A 12,444-nucleotide genomic window follows, 5' to 3' on the forward strand; every position below is an offset into this window, starting at 1 on the left:
ACTGAACTTTTATTTTATTTGCATTTTCTATACTGTCCCAACGTTTTCTGATTTGGGGTTGTAGTTGGCTAAATTGAAGTTGAAAGTTAAACTCCTTGCCCATCATACTATTTTAGTGTTTTTCAGTGGCAGGATAAACATGTTTTCGCTTTTTCCTTAATAGTAGACTGATGGTAAAAGGGGCAATTATGTATATTTAAAAAGTATGTGTGCAAAAAGTGGCCTAAATACTTTCAAAATCAACAGTAGATTGAACCTAAGGTAGTAAGTGGTTTAATTAAACATTAAAACATGTATTTGTTAATGTTAAAGTTAATTATTGAATTGGAATTGTTATATTTTTACTGTGTTTTTAGTGTAAAATAGCAAATCCCACTTAAAACATTATTCCTAGATGCTTGATCATTGCCTGTGACTATGATGTGAATTAAAAATCACACGTCCCAATAATTCCTGGATTGTTTAAATACTGTTATGTCTCTGTCAGAATGGCAAACCATTAACCATTGTTTATTTGGCATGAATTGGTATACAATAGGACACCCAGTATTATGACAAAGTGCTCATTGTAATTGTTTTGTTTAGTGAAGAAATAAGTGTACAAGTGTATAGCCAGTAATTCATGGTTATGATACATATAAGGCAACAAAAATAAAAAATATTTGAAACATTTTAATTAACCCCTGCATTATAAGATGGACAAAGCCATGTTTTACCTGTTGCAAGGTGTCTTAACATTGTCAAAATAAACCACATAGCATAAAATGTACATCAAATGAATAATATGTGTTAAAGTTAAAGCCTCAGTACCTAAAAGATACTTAGTGAGATATGAATTCAATATACAGGCAGAACAGTACTGTGGCTAAGAAGCCAGAAATAAAAAAGAGAACACTTAAATATCGGTGGCCAAAATAACAGAAGCTAAAAGCAAAGGAAATCCTAAATAAAATCTGAATTTCAAAGCAGAGAGTTGATAGAACAGATAGATGAGTGCATTAGTCAATGTAGGGGTCGCACTCTCTACACAACTGCCCAGAACTGCCCAAAACAGAACAGAAAAGATCAGAAAAGAAAAAGGACATTCACTTCACAGGGACTTAAGGAAAGTTAAGTGGACAGTGGTGATAAGCCCCAAGTGAAATGCATAATCACAGTGTATAGTACAAATATAAGACAAACAAGAAAAGGTACCACAACACAAGCTCACTGGTCCACCACCATGTGATGGGCCCATTTGAAACCCAGTATTATTGGACATTCATTACATAAACCCTATATCATAGACCTTACCTCATATGAACACATCATAACACTGGCAAAACATAAACCTGAACATTGAAAGATTAACTAAGCATGAAATACTTATCAATAAACCTACATTACATGAACCCCACATCATAAGACCTAAATCATATGAACACAACATCATAACACTGGTAAAAACATAAACCCAACATTGTAAGATTAACTAAGCATGAAATACTTATTAATAAACCTACACTACATTAACCCTACATCAAAGACCTACATCATATGAACACAACATCATAACACTGGCAAAACATAAACCCAACTTTGTAAGATTAACTAAGCATGAAATACTTATTAATAAACCTACACTACATTAACCCTACATCAAAGACCTACATCATATGAACACAACGTCATAACATTGGCAAAACATAAACCCAACATTGAAAAATTAACTAAGCATGAAATACTTATCAATAAACCTACATTACATGAACCCCACATTATAAGACCTACATCATATGAACACAACATCATAACACTGGCAAACATCAACCCAACATTGTAAGATTAACTAAGCATGAAATATTTATTAATAAACCTACATTACATGAACCCTACATCAAAGACCTACATCATATGAACACAACATCATAACACTGGCAAAACATCAACTTGACATTGTAAGATTAACTAAGCATGAAATACTTATCAATAAACCTACATTACATGAACCCTTTATCATAAGACCTTCATCATATGAACACAACATCATAACACTGGCAAAACATCAACCCGACATTGTAAGAATAACTAAGCATGAAATACTAATCAATAAACCTACACTACATGAACCCTACATCATAAGACCTACATAACAGATGTTATAACACACACACACACACACACACACACACACACACACACTTGACAACTACTGCTACAAATGTTTAAAACCTGGAACAGTCATATAGTAATCATTAACATTATAACGAATAACATCCACTATGATGCTGTCATAGACTGCAATAACATGATACGATAAACTTCATAACCTTTTATGAGATATAATATGTTGGTAAGTTCTCTATTCGTTCATTTTGGGCTTTCTAATAATCTGTTGGACCAAAAATAAACATACAGCAGCTGGGATTATTTATTTATTATTTATACTGTACATGGAACAATGTTCTCGAGCCAAGATTTGGAAGAAGGTCTGGGAAAATTTATAGTCTTTACAGTCAGATGTAATATTAGCCAAGAGCTATCAAAAACATGGCAAAGCTCACATTTTCCAAAAAAACAAAACAAATCAAGCTTTACATAGCAGCTACAGTCTTAGTGGGTGCCATGCACGAAAGAGGCTTCTGTAAAGCACAATATGTTATTCATCTTAAATGGCTTTAATGTCTTTAAGTTAACTAGAATTGAGGGAGCTTACGACATGGCTATGTCCGTCTTACAAAGCAGGATTAAAAATGCTTACATAATGTAGTTTTTGTTGTTGATAAAAACTTAAAACCTCATTTTATATTTCTTATACTGTATGTACCAAAGAAGAAAAAATATAAAAAAAAGATATGATGCACTTGATTTCCATACATATATAGCATCTCCCAGTAACGCCTGGGTGACATTTTAAATATATCAGAGGTTGTAAAACTTTCTGTGTAAGAGCTAGTGTTTTACTGACTGAATAATAATCTAAAAAAATGATGTCTCATCCAGAGTTATTGTAATGGCTGTTAAATCCCTGCTATATTATTAGATCGGGGATGTTATGCATAATCCATGTTAGATTGACTTGACTGCTTAATTAGGACCTTAAAAAGTTCAAATAAAAAGAAAAATCAAACATGCAGCCTTGCCCATTGTCTTGTCCACTATTAAAAGAACAGAATGTGTCAGTGGTATAGCTGTTCTTAATGTTTTGCTAGGTGGACGTGTAAAATTCTGCTATCTACATTAAATAGAGAATGTTCTTGGGAATGGTTGTTGTTTTGTGGTGCATTTACCTTGCTTGTCCATCAGGATACAGGTCTTAAATTCGACCTGTATGTCTGTTTGTGTCTGTTTGTATCACAGTTTGACCTGTGTGAGCACTGTATAAATCTGTTGTGACCTGTTGGCACTGGTATTTGTCTGTTACACTGTCTAAAGCCTCATGTGGATTGGACTAGTATATCAGGGAGACCTGGGGTCATTACAGTTTTACAGGTGATCCTTGGGATGGAGTACAAGGAGTTGACAATCCTCTATATTTTTTCAATCAATGTTATTCACCATAGTTAATTGTTTACCTTGTGTATCTAGAGGATACTGTTCCAGCACAGTAAAAGGATGGAAGGTTTGGAAGAGTCTGGGCAATTTTTGGTCTGGGTAGTCAGAGTCAGTCTGGGTATCTCATCTTTTCTACATTGGGAGAGCATTATTAAGAGAAAGAAAATAAAGTCGATTTCAAAACATAATTGATTTAATGTGCTGATTATGGTAACAGTTACAGGTAGCTCCACAGCCTTACTTACACAATATTATACAATCATTTTCTACAGATAAATAAGCAGTTCTGGCATTCTATATTTTTATAAAGTTGGAAAAACTACTAAAATAAATATTTATTCCCTGGTAATTCCATTATTGTCTAAGGTGAGTTTTGGACAGTGAGTATTCTCATTGAGGAAACATTTATGAACTGCATTACATACATCTCCCTGATAAATTATTCCAATCTAAACAGAGCCTCATTGCTCATTTAGTTCCTCTTCTTATTTCTTGTCTGTTTTTTTAATAGTTTATTTCAAGCCAACCCCTACATGTGTGTCTCATTAAGAAAACACCACCACCCCTTACTGCTGTAATGTCTTAACTATCGCTCTTGTGGCTTCTGCATGATCCGATAAAATTAGTAGGACTGATGTTACACTGCCCTTGATAGACTATAAAAAAAACTTTTGGTCTTTTATGGACTGTTACAAGTTGGATAGTGAGTAAAACTGTAACTAACCCACTGTAATTTGTGGTTGTTATAATAAATAAATGCTCTATGACAAGCTCTAATAGCATACACTTAATGGAAATTTGGTAGATTTATATGGTGTTATATTGTGATAGCATGTACATAAAATACCTCCTCTGCAATAAATATTTATATACAAATGATTGTGTTTTTTTTTTTGCTAGCATAAATGCATTGTTGATTGATTTTGCACAAAAGATGAAATGACCTTTCTGTTTCACTGTCTTACTGAGTCTATACATCATCATATTCCTCCTTTAAAAATCTTAATAAAAAATATATATAAATGTAATATATACACTATATTGCCAAAAGTATTCTCTCATCTGCCTTCACACACATATGAACTTGAGTGACATCCCATTCTTAATCCATAGGGTTTAATATGTCGGCCCACCCTTTGCAGCTATAACAGCTTCAACTCTTCTGGGAAAGCTTTCAACAAGGTTTAGGAGTGTGTTTATGGGAATTTTTGACCATTCTTCCAGAAGCGCGTTTGTGAGGTCAGACACTGATGTTGGACGACAAGGCCTGGCTTGCAGTCTCCGCTCTAATTCATCCCAAAGGTGTTCTATCGGGTTGAGGTCAAGACTCTGTGCAGGCCAGTCAAGTTCTTCCACACCAAACTCGCTCATCCACGTCTTTATGGACCTTGCTTTGTGCACAGGAAGGGGCCATCCCCAAACTGTTCCCACAAAGTTGGGAGCATGAAATTGTCCAAAATCTCTTGGTATGCTGAAGCATTAAGAGTTCCTTTCACTGGAACTAAGGGGCCGAGCCCAACTCCTGAAAAACAACCCACACCATAATCCCCCCTCCACCAAATTTTATACTTGGCACAATGCAGTCAGACAAGTACCGTTCTCCTGGCAACCGCCAAACCCGGACTCGTCCATCGGATTGCCAGACGGAGAAGCGTGATTCGTCACTCCAGAGAACACGTCTCCACTGCTCTAGGGTCCAGTGGCGGCGTGCTTTACACCATTGCAGCCGACACTTTGCATTGTGCTTGGTGATGTAAGGCTTGGATGCAGCTGCTCGGCCATGTAAACCCATTCCATGAAGCTCTCTACACACTGTTCTTGAGCTAATCTGAAGGCCACATGAAGTTTGGAGGTCTGTAGTGATTGACTGCAGTAAGTTGGTGACCTCTGCGCACAATGCCCTCAGCATCCGCTCTGCCCGCTCTGTCATTTTACATGGCCTAACACTTCGTGGCTGAGTTGCTGTCGTTCCCAATTGCTTCCACTTTGTTATAATACTACTGACAGTTGACTGTGGAATATTTAGTAGTGAGGAAATTTCACGACTGGACTTGTTGCACAGGTGGCATCCTATCACGGTACCACGCTGGAATTCACTGAGCTCCTGAGAGCGACCCATTCTTTCACAAATGTTTGTAGAAGCAGTCTGCACGCCTAGGTGCTTGGTTTTATACACCTGTGGCCATGGAAGTGATTGGAACACCTGAATTCAATTATTTGGATGGGTGAGTGAATACTTTTGGCAATATAGTGTATGTTTAAAAATACTATTTGAGTGCCTTTAAATAGCTCCTAATCCTTTTTACTCAGAAATGATGATTCATCGGGGGCTCAAATGGCACAGCAGTAAAACATGCTAGCCTCTCACTGCTTAGATCTCGAACACTTAAATTCAAATCTTAGCTTTGCTGCCTACACAAGTCTCAAGTCTTCTTCATTTAGATTATAGTGTTGTCATAATGATAACATTGTCGTAGTATTTACTGATACCAATGAAAATTTTACAATTCTTAGTATTAAATTAATATTATTTGAAAACAGAAATGCTAATAATTACAACACTTTATTTATGAACTATAATAAAACTTTATTAATTTATTTATAAAATAAACATTGTAATGTTTTTTTTTAAAACTGGTACTGGTGTCAAGGCGTTAAGTTTTGAGGTGTTTTTTCCCATAAGGATGTATGGGAAACTTGTTAATGCATTTCATGGTCCTGTGGAACTGCATATATTTTAGGCTAATGCAAATATAATATAAACCTCTGAAATACAATTGAAAACTTAATATTTATTACAGTAAAACCTGCACTTTACCTTTACTTCTTTATTGTTTCCTTGTTTTCCTTTATTAAGATGCTTAATCTTGGAATACCGTGTTCCTTACCGAGCTCAGTAATTCAAATGGGAAGTGACAAAACTGCTTTTGTGCTGGTTGTGCCATAATTTTCTATGAAGTGTGGCGGTGCACAAAACTTCACGTGACTTATTGTACTAAATTGAACAAGGAATTTCATTAGTGGAGAGAACTTATGTGTAACGCTTATGTGGGCTAGACAGACAGGAGGGGCGGACACAAACGCAGAGATGTGATATAGAAACTATATGTAATAATAATAATAAAGATAAGACAAAGGAATACAAACAAACATACTGGGCTAACAGGGAAACAAAGCAAATAAGCTAAACAGGCTAAAGGTGCTAAACAGGCTAATGGGGCTAAACTAAATGTTAACAGGGCTAAACTAAATGCTAACTAAACTAAACATACAAAGACTAAGCTGAACAGGGACTAACAGAGCTAAAGCTAATATACAATAGGCTAACACAGAGATAACACACAAAGGGCTAACAAACTGAGACAAAGGCTAAATAAGAGCAAACAGAGTTACCAGACAAACAGAGTTACCATGAAAATAATCTCCAACCAGCCATTCCCAGCTCCTCTCTTAAATACCCTGCAGCTGGGGCTAATTAGTTCAGGTAACCAATCATGAGAGGGGAGCTGGCTGGAGACACAGGAGAGGAGGCGTGGCACACTGGAGCACAGGAGCTCCAGAGCACACAGAGGCTCAAAGTGTGACAGTAGCCCCCCCTGTAGGCACGACTCCTGGCGTGCCCAAAAACAAAACAAAAAATTCAAAAAGGAGGTCCTGGACCCTGAGGGGCAAATTTAAAGTCATTTAGTATGCCTTGCGGTAGGCATGATAGGAGACCAGAAGCGCTGTCGGGGAGCGCCGACGAGAGTTCAAAAGCGCCGTCGGGGGGCGCCAACGTGGGAACAGAAGTGCCATCGGGGGGCGCCAACACGGAAACAGAAGCGCCATCTGGGGGCGTCATCTCGGAAACAGGAGCGCCATCGGGGAGTGCCGACGAGGAAACAGGAGCGCCGTCGGTGGGCGCCGATGAGGAAACAGAAGCACCTTCGAAGGACACCAACTCTGGAACAGGAGTGCCATCGGAGGGCACCAATTCGGGAACAGAAGCGTCAACTCGGAAACAGAAACCAGCTGCGTGGAGCCTGGCGAAGAGGCTTCGGGAGTCAGCTGCGTGGAGCCTGGCGAAGAGGCTTCGGGAGTCAGCTGCGTGGAGCCTGGCGAAGAGGCTTCGGGAGTCAGCTGCGTGGAGCCTGGCGAAGAGGCTTCGGGAGTCAGCTGCGTGGAGCCTGGCGAAGAGGCTTCGGGAGTCAGCTGCGTGGAGCCTGGCGAAGAGGCTTCGGGAGTCAGCTGCGTGGAGCCTGGCGAAGAGGCTTCGGGAGTCAGCTGCGTGGAGCCTGGCGAAGAGGCTTCGGGAGTCAGCTGCGTGGAGCCTGGCGAAGAGGCTTCGGGAGTCAGCTGCGTGGAGCCTGGCGAAGAGGCGTACGGAGTCAGCTGCGAGGACCCTGGCGAAAAGGCGTCCGGAGTCAACTGCGAAAACACTGGAGAAACATCACTCAGCTGTGAGGACCCTGGAGAGGCGTCCGAAGTCAACTGCGAAAACACTGGAGAAACATCACTCAGCTGTGAGGACCCTGGAGAGGCGTCCGAAGTCAGCTGCGAAAATCCTTGAGAAACTCCTTGAAACAGCTGTGAGGACCCTGGAGTGGTGTCCAAAGTCACTTGCGAAAACACTGGAGAAATGTCATTCAGCTGCGAGGACCCTGGAGAGGCGTCCGAAGTCAGCTGCGAAAACACTGGAGAAACATCATTCAGCTGCGAAAACACTAGAGAAATATCACTCAGCTGTGAGGACCCTGGAGAGGCGTCCGAAGTCAGCTGCAAAAATCCTTGAGAAACTCCTTGAAACAGCTGTGAGGACTCTGGAGTGGTGTCCAAAGTCACTTGCGAAAACACTGGAGAGGCGTCCGAAATCAGCTGCTTGGACCCTGGATATGCGTCAGAAGCCAGCTGTTTGGACCCTGGAGAAACTGGACTCAGCTGCGAAAACACTGGAGAGGCATCCGAAATCAGCTGCTTGGACCCTGGATATGCGTCAGAAGTCAGCTGTTTGGACCCTGGAGAAACTGGACTCAGCTGCGAAAACACTGGAGAGGCATCCGAAATCAGCTGCTTGGACCCTGGATATGCGTCAGAAGCCAGCTGTTTGGACCCTGGAGAAACTGGACTCAGCTGCGAAAACACTGGAGAGGCGTCCGAAATCAGCTGCTTGGACCCTGGATATGCGTCAAAAGTCCGCTGTTTGGACCCTGGAGAGACTGGACTCGGCTGCGAAAACACTGGAGAGGACTTGGAACTGTTTGACTTAGACACAGGCGAACATGAACACAACCGAACTGGCAGAATACAGTCATAGACTTTCCTGAACAGAAACTTAGACTGACTACGAGTCAAGGAAACAGACGGAACTGGCAGAGGACTGACCTGAACCTGAGTACACGGGACTGGAGCCGGCGAACAAACAGAAGGACCCCCGGAGCCCTTGGGGTCGAAACAGGAAACAGGACCTAAATAATTTTGGCTCCTAACGTGGACTTGGGACAGTCACGAGCTTTATAAGCGAGCACTGGCTCCTGGACCACATCCGCAGTGGGCACTGGGGAAAATTTAACCTCCCCAGTGGGCACTGGATGCCAGGTATAAGCTGCAGTGGGCACTTTGCTACATGAAAATTTGGTTCTCATGAGGCCCTCAAAATCCTTCACCGAGTTCAGCACAACTCCCCTGTCAGACCAAAGCTGCTTAGCCCACTCATGAGCAGCACCCCTCAGTCTAGACATCATAAATCGTACCTTGTCGATTTCAGTTGGCTGGGGGTCCAGAAGGTTCTGCAGGTAGAGCTGGCTCTGTAGAAGGAAGCCTTCAACACTATGGTTGCTTCCATCATAAGGAGCCGGCCTACTAAGCGGGAAGACCAGAGGGAACCTTATAGAGCCAAAGTCTGGGAAAACGTGAACAAGCAACATCTCGCTGTGTCCTAATTCTGGGGAGATTAATCTGTAACGCTTATGTGGGCTAGACAGACAGGAGGGGCGGACACAAACGCAGAGATGTGATATAGAAACTATATGTAATAATAATAAAGATAAGACAAAGGAATACAAACAAACATACTGGGCTAACAGGGAAACAAAGCAAATAAGCTAAACAGGCTAAAGGTGCTAAACAGGCTAATGGGGCTAAACTAAATGCTAACAGGGCTAAACTAAATGCTAACTAAACTAAACATACAAAGACTAAGCTAAACAGGAACTAAACAGGACAGAACAGGGACTAACAGAGCTAAAGCTAATATACAATAGGCTAACACAGGGATAACACACAAAGGGCTAACAAACTGAGACAAAGGCTAAATAAGAGCGAGCAAAGCGAGCAAAGCGAGCAAAGCGAGCAAAGCGAGCAAAGCGAGCAAACAGAGCAAACAGAGCAAACAGAGCAACCATGAAAATAATCTCCAACCAGCCATTCCCAGCTCCTCTCTTAAATACCCTGCAGCTGGGGCTAATTAGTTCAGGTAACCAATCATGAGAGGGGAGCTGGCTGGAGACACAGGAGAGGAGGCGTGGCACACTGGAGCACAGGAGCTCCAGAGCACACAGAGGCTCAAAGTGTGACATTATGCAGATTCGTATCATGTGCACACTTTGATGACATTTTACCGCACCACTCAAACAAAGTGGCTGTTAATTGTTAATAAATAATAAAAAAAAAGCTGAACCTGTTGAATTTAAGGGTACAAATTTCTCCACAAAGTCGAGTTTAGGGGACCTCAAGTTACAAGGTACCACTGTATTGTAGAAACGTTCTTTAAATAATAAACAGAAATGTTCTTATAGATATTTAGTGTGACTTTTGACCATTAATGTTTAATGATGTTATTAGTTGGTTCATTAGGAGGCAATTGGGGGTTATAAGCTGCTGAATAGCATATAAAAAGAAATATGTCTGAAGCATTAGCATAGTATAGCATGGCAGATTTTAAACAGTTTTGGTTTGTAATTTTTTTTGCCTCATGAATGTGAAATTGAGTTTCACAGACTGAAAACGTAATCTCAATAAGAGAAGAAAACTACAAACTTGAACTTAATGGAATCACAGTTGCACTGGACAGTTCTATGTAAGCTTTAGACATCTGAAACAATAAGGAGGTGAACTGATTGCATGTGAGGGAATCATAATTTGGTCTAAAAGGGGGATCCAACAAAGGCTCAGTCTTTACAAGCAGTGATGGGTTGTGGCTCACCAGACAGAATGACAGAACTGTCAATCAGTTCAAAAAATTGTCAACTAAAGATAATTGTGATTTTCACCATCTACCATACATAATATTGTGAAAACTTTTAGGGAATCCAGAAAAGTCTAAGCCTGTGTAGGGCAAGGTCAGAGGCCTCTGTTGAAAGTGCGTGACCTTCAGACCCTCAAACAACATTGCATGAGAAACCGTGATCAACTAAGCCCCATGGCTTGGGAGTACTTTAAAAATACCGTCGTTACCTAACACAGCCCATCATAGCAAACTGAAACTATTTCACAAAGAGAAAGCCAAACATCAATTATATGGAAAAACACCACCAAGTTCATCTCAAATGCAACCAGTGACCATGGAAATGTGGTCAGATGAGTCCACATTTCAGCTTATTTTCAGAATCAACAGACATAGCGTTCTCCATGCCAAGGATGAAAAGGACCATCCAGACTGCATCCAGAAGCTGCAAAAGCCAACATCTGTCATGGTATGGAGTTTCATCAGTGCCCACGGCATATGTGACTTGTGTGAAGGTACCATTGATGTGGAGGCGTTTATTGGGATTTTACACATACTGCCATCAAGCTGACATTTTCTCATGAAGTTCATGTTCATTCAACAAGACAATGTCAGACCTCAAAACTGCAACAACAGTGTGAGTTGAAGTCAAAAGTTTACATGTGTTTGTATGTAAACTTGAGGCATGTATGTCAGGTTGATTTGGGGATTATTTGAATGTTTTCTAGTGTAGTTATCTATCTATCATAAGTTTAAGTACTTATGTACAACACACACAGGCCTGCAACACATTCCAAAAAAAGTTGGAACAAGGGCAGTTTAGGGCGAAAACTGATGTGATTCCAAACAGGTGATGTCAAAAAGGAATGGCAACATTACAAATTGGTAAATGCTTTACTGTCCCAACTTTTTTTAGAAATGTGTTGCAGGCCTGAAATGCAGGAATAGATGTTTATTAATAAATAAAATGAAGTTGACCAGACAAAACATGAAATATCTCAGGTTCATCCTGTCTGCAATCAAATAAAAGTCAAAGTAAATGTAAGAAACTCTGTGTTTTTTATTATTTGCATTTTCCATGCTGTCCCAACTTGTTCTGATTTGGGGTTGTAAATGTATTCTAATAAAATATTAATGCCATTTAACTTTCTTAACTTTCTCAGTGCCCATATAAATAGGGCTACATGAATGGCATCCATTAAAAAGTACATTGGACTATGTTTTTTGTGCCAAGGTTAGGGAAAAAGTCAAACTGTCTATCGTTTGCTGGCTGGATATTATCATATATTATCCAGATATATCAGATATTACTCAAGACCAACCAAAAACCAGATCTGCAAAGAATTATGCAACAGTAGTGTTAGAATTTTTGCACATTTAGCAAAAGTTTGTTTCATATGAAGCATGTAATAGTTAAATATAGGCATGTTAGCACCTGCTGGTTTCTTAATAGTCTTAATAGGCTTTTGTAGTATGTGCTATTTGTCTGTGACTACAATTTAGAGCCATCTTTAATACTATTAAACATTTTAAAGCTAAACTGAATTATAAACACCTTCACATATTAATATTACAGTGCAGGCCTTAAAAGGAACTCATGGACTATCTTTATTACATTTGACAGATACAGTCTTGTAGACTATGTAGCCACCTTCATTTTTATTAAAGCTTTCTGCATGGCTCCAGTGTTCTTCCAGGATGCATTACTG

This window comes from Trichomycterus rosablanca, chromosome 3, assembly GCF_030014385.1.
Source record: "Trichomycterus rosablanca isolate fTriRos1 chromosome 3, fTriRos1.hap1, whole genome shotgun sequence".
NCBI classification, from domain to species: domain Eukaryota; kingdom Metazoa; phylum Chordata; class Actinopteri; order Siluriformes; family Trichomycteridae; genus Trichomycterus; species Trichomycterus rosablanca.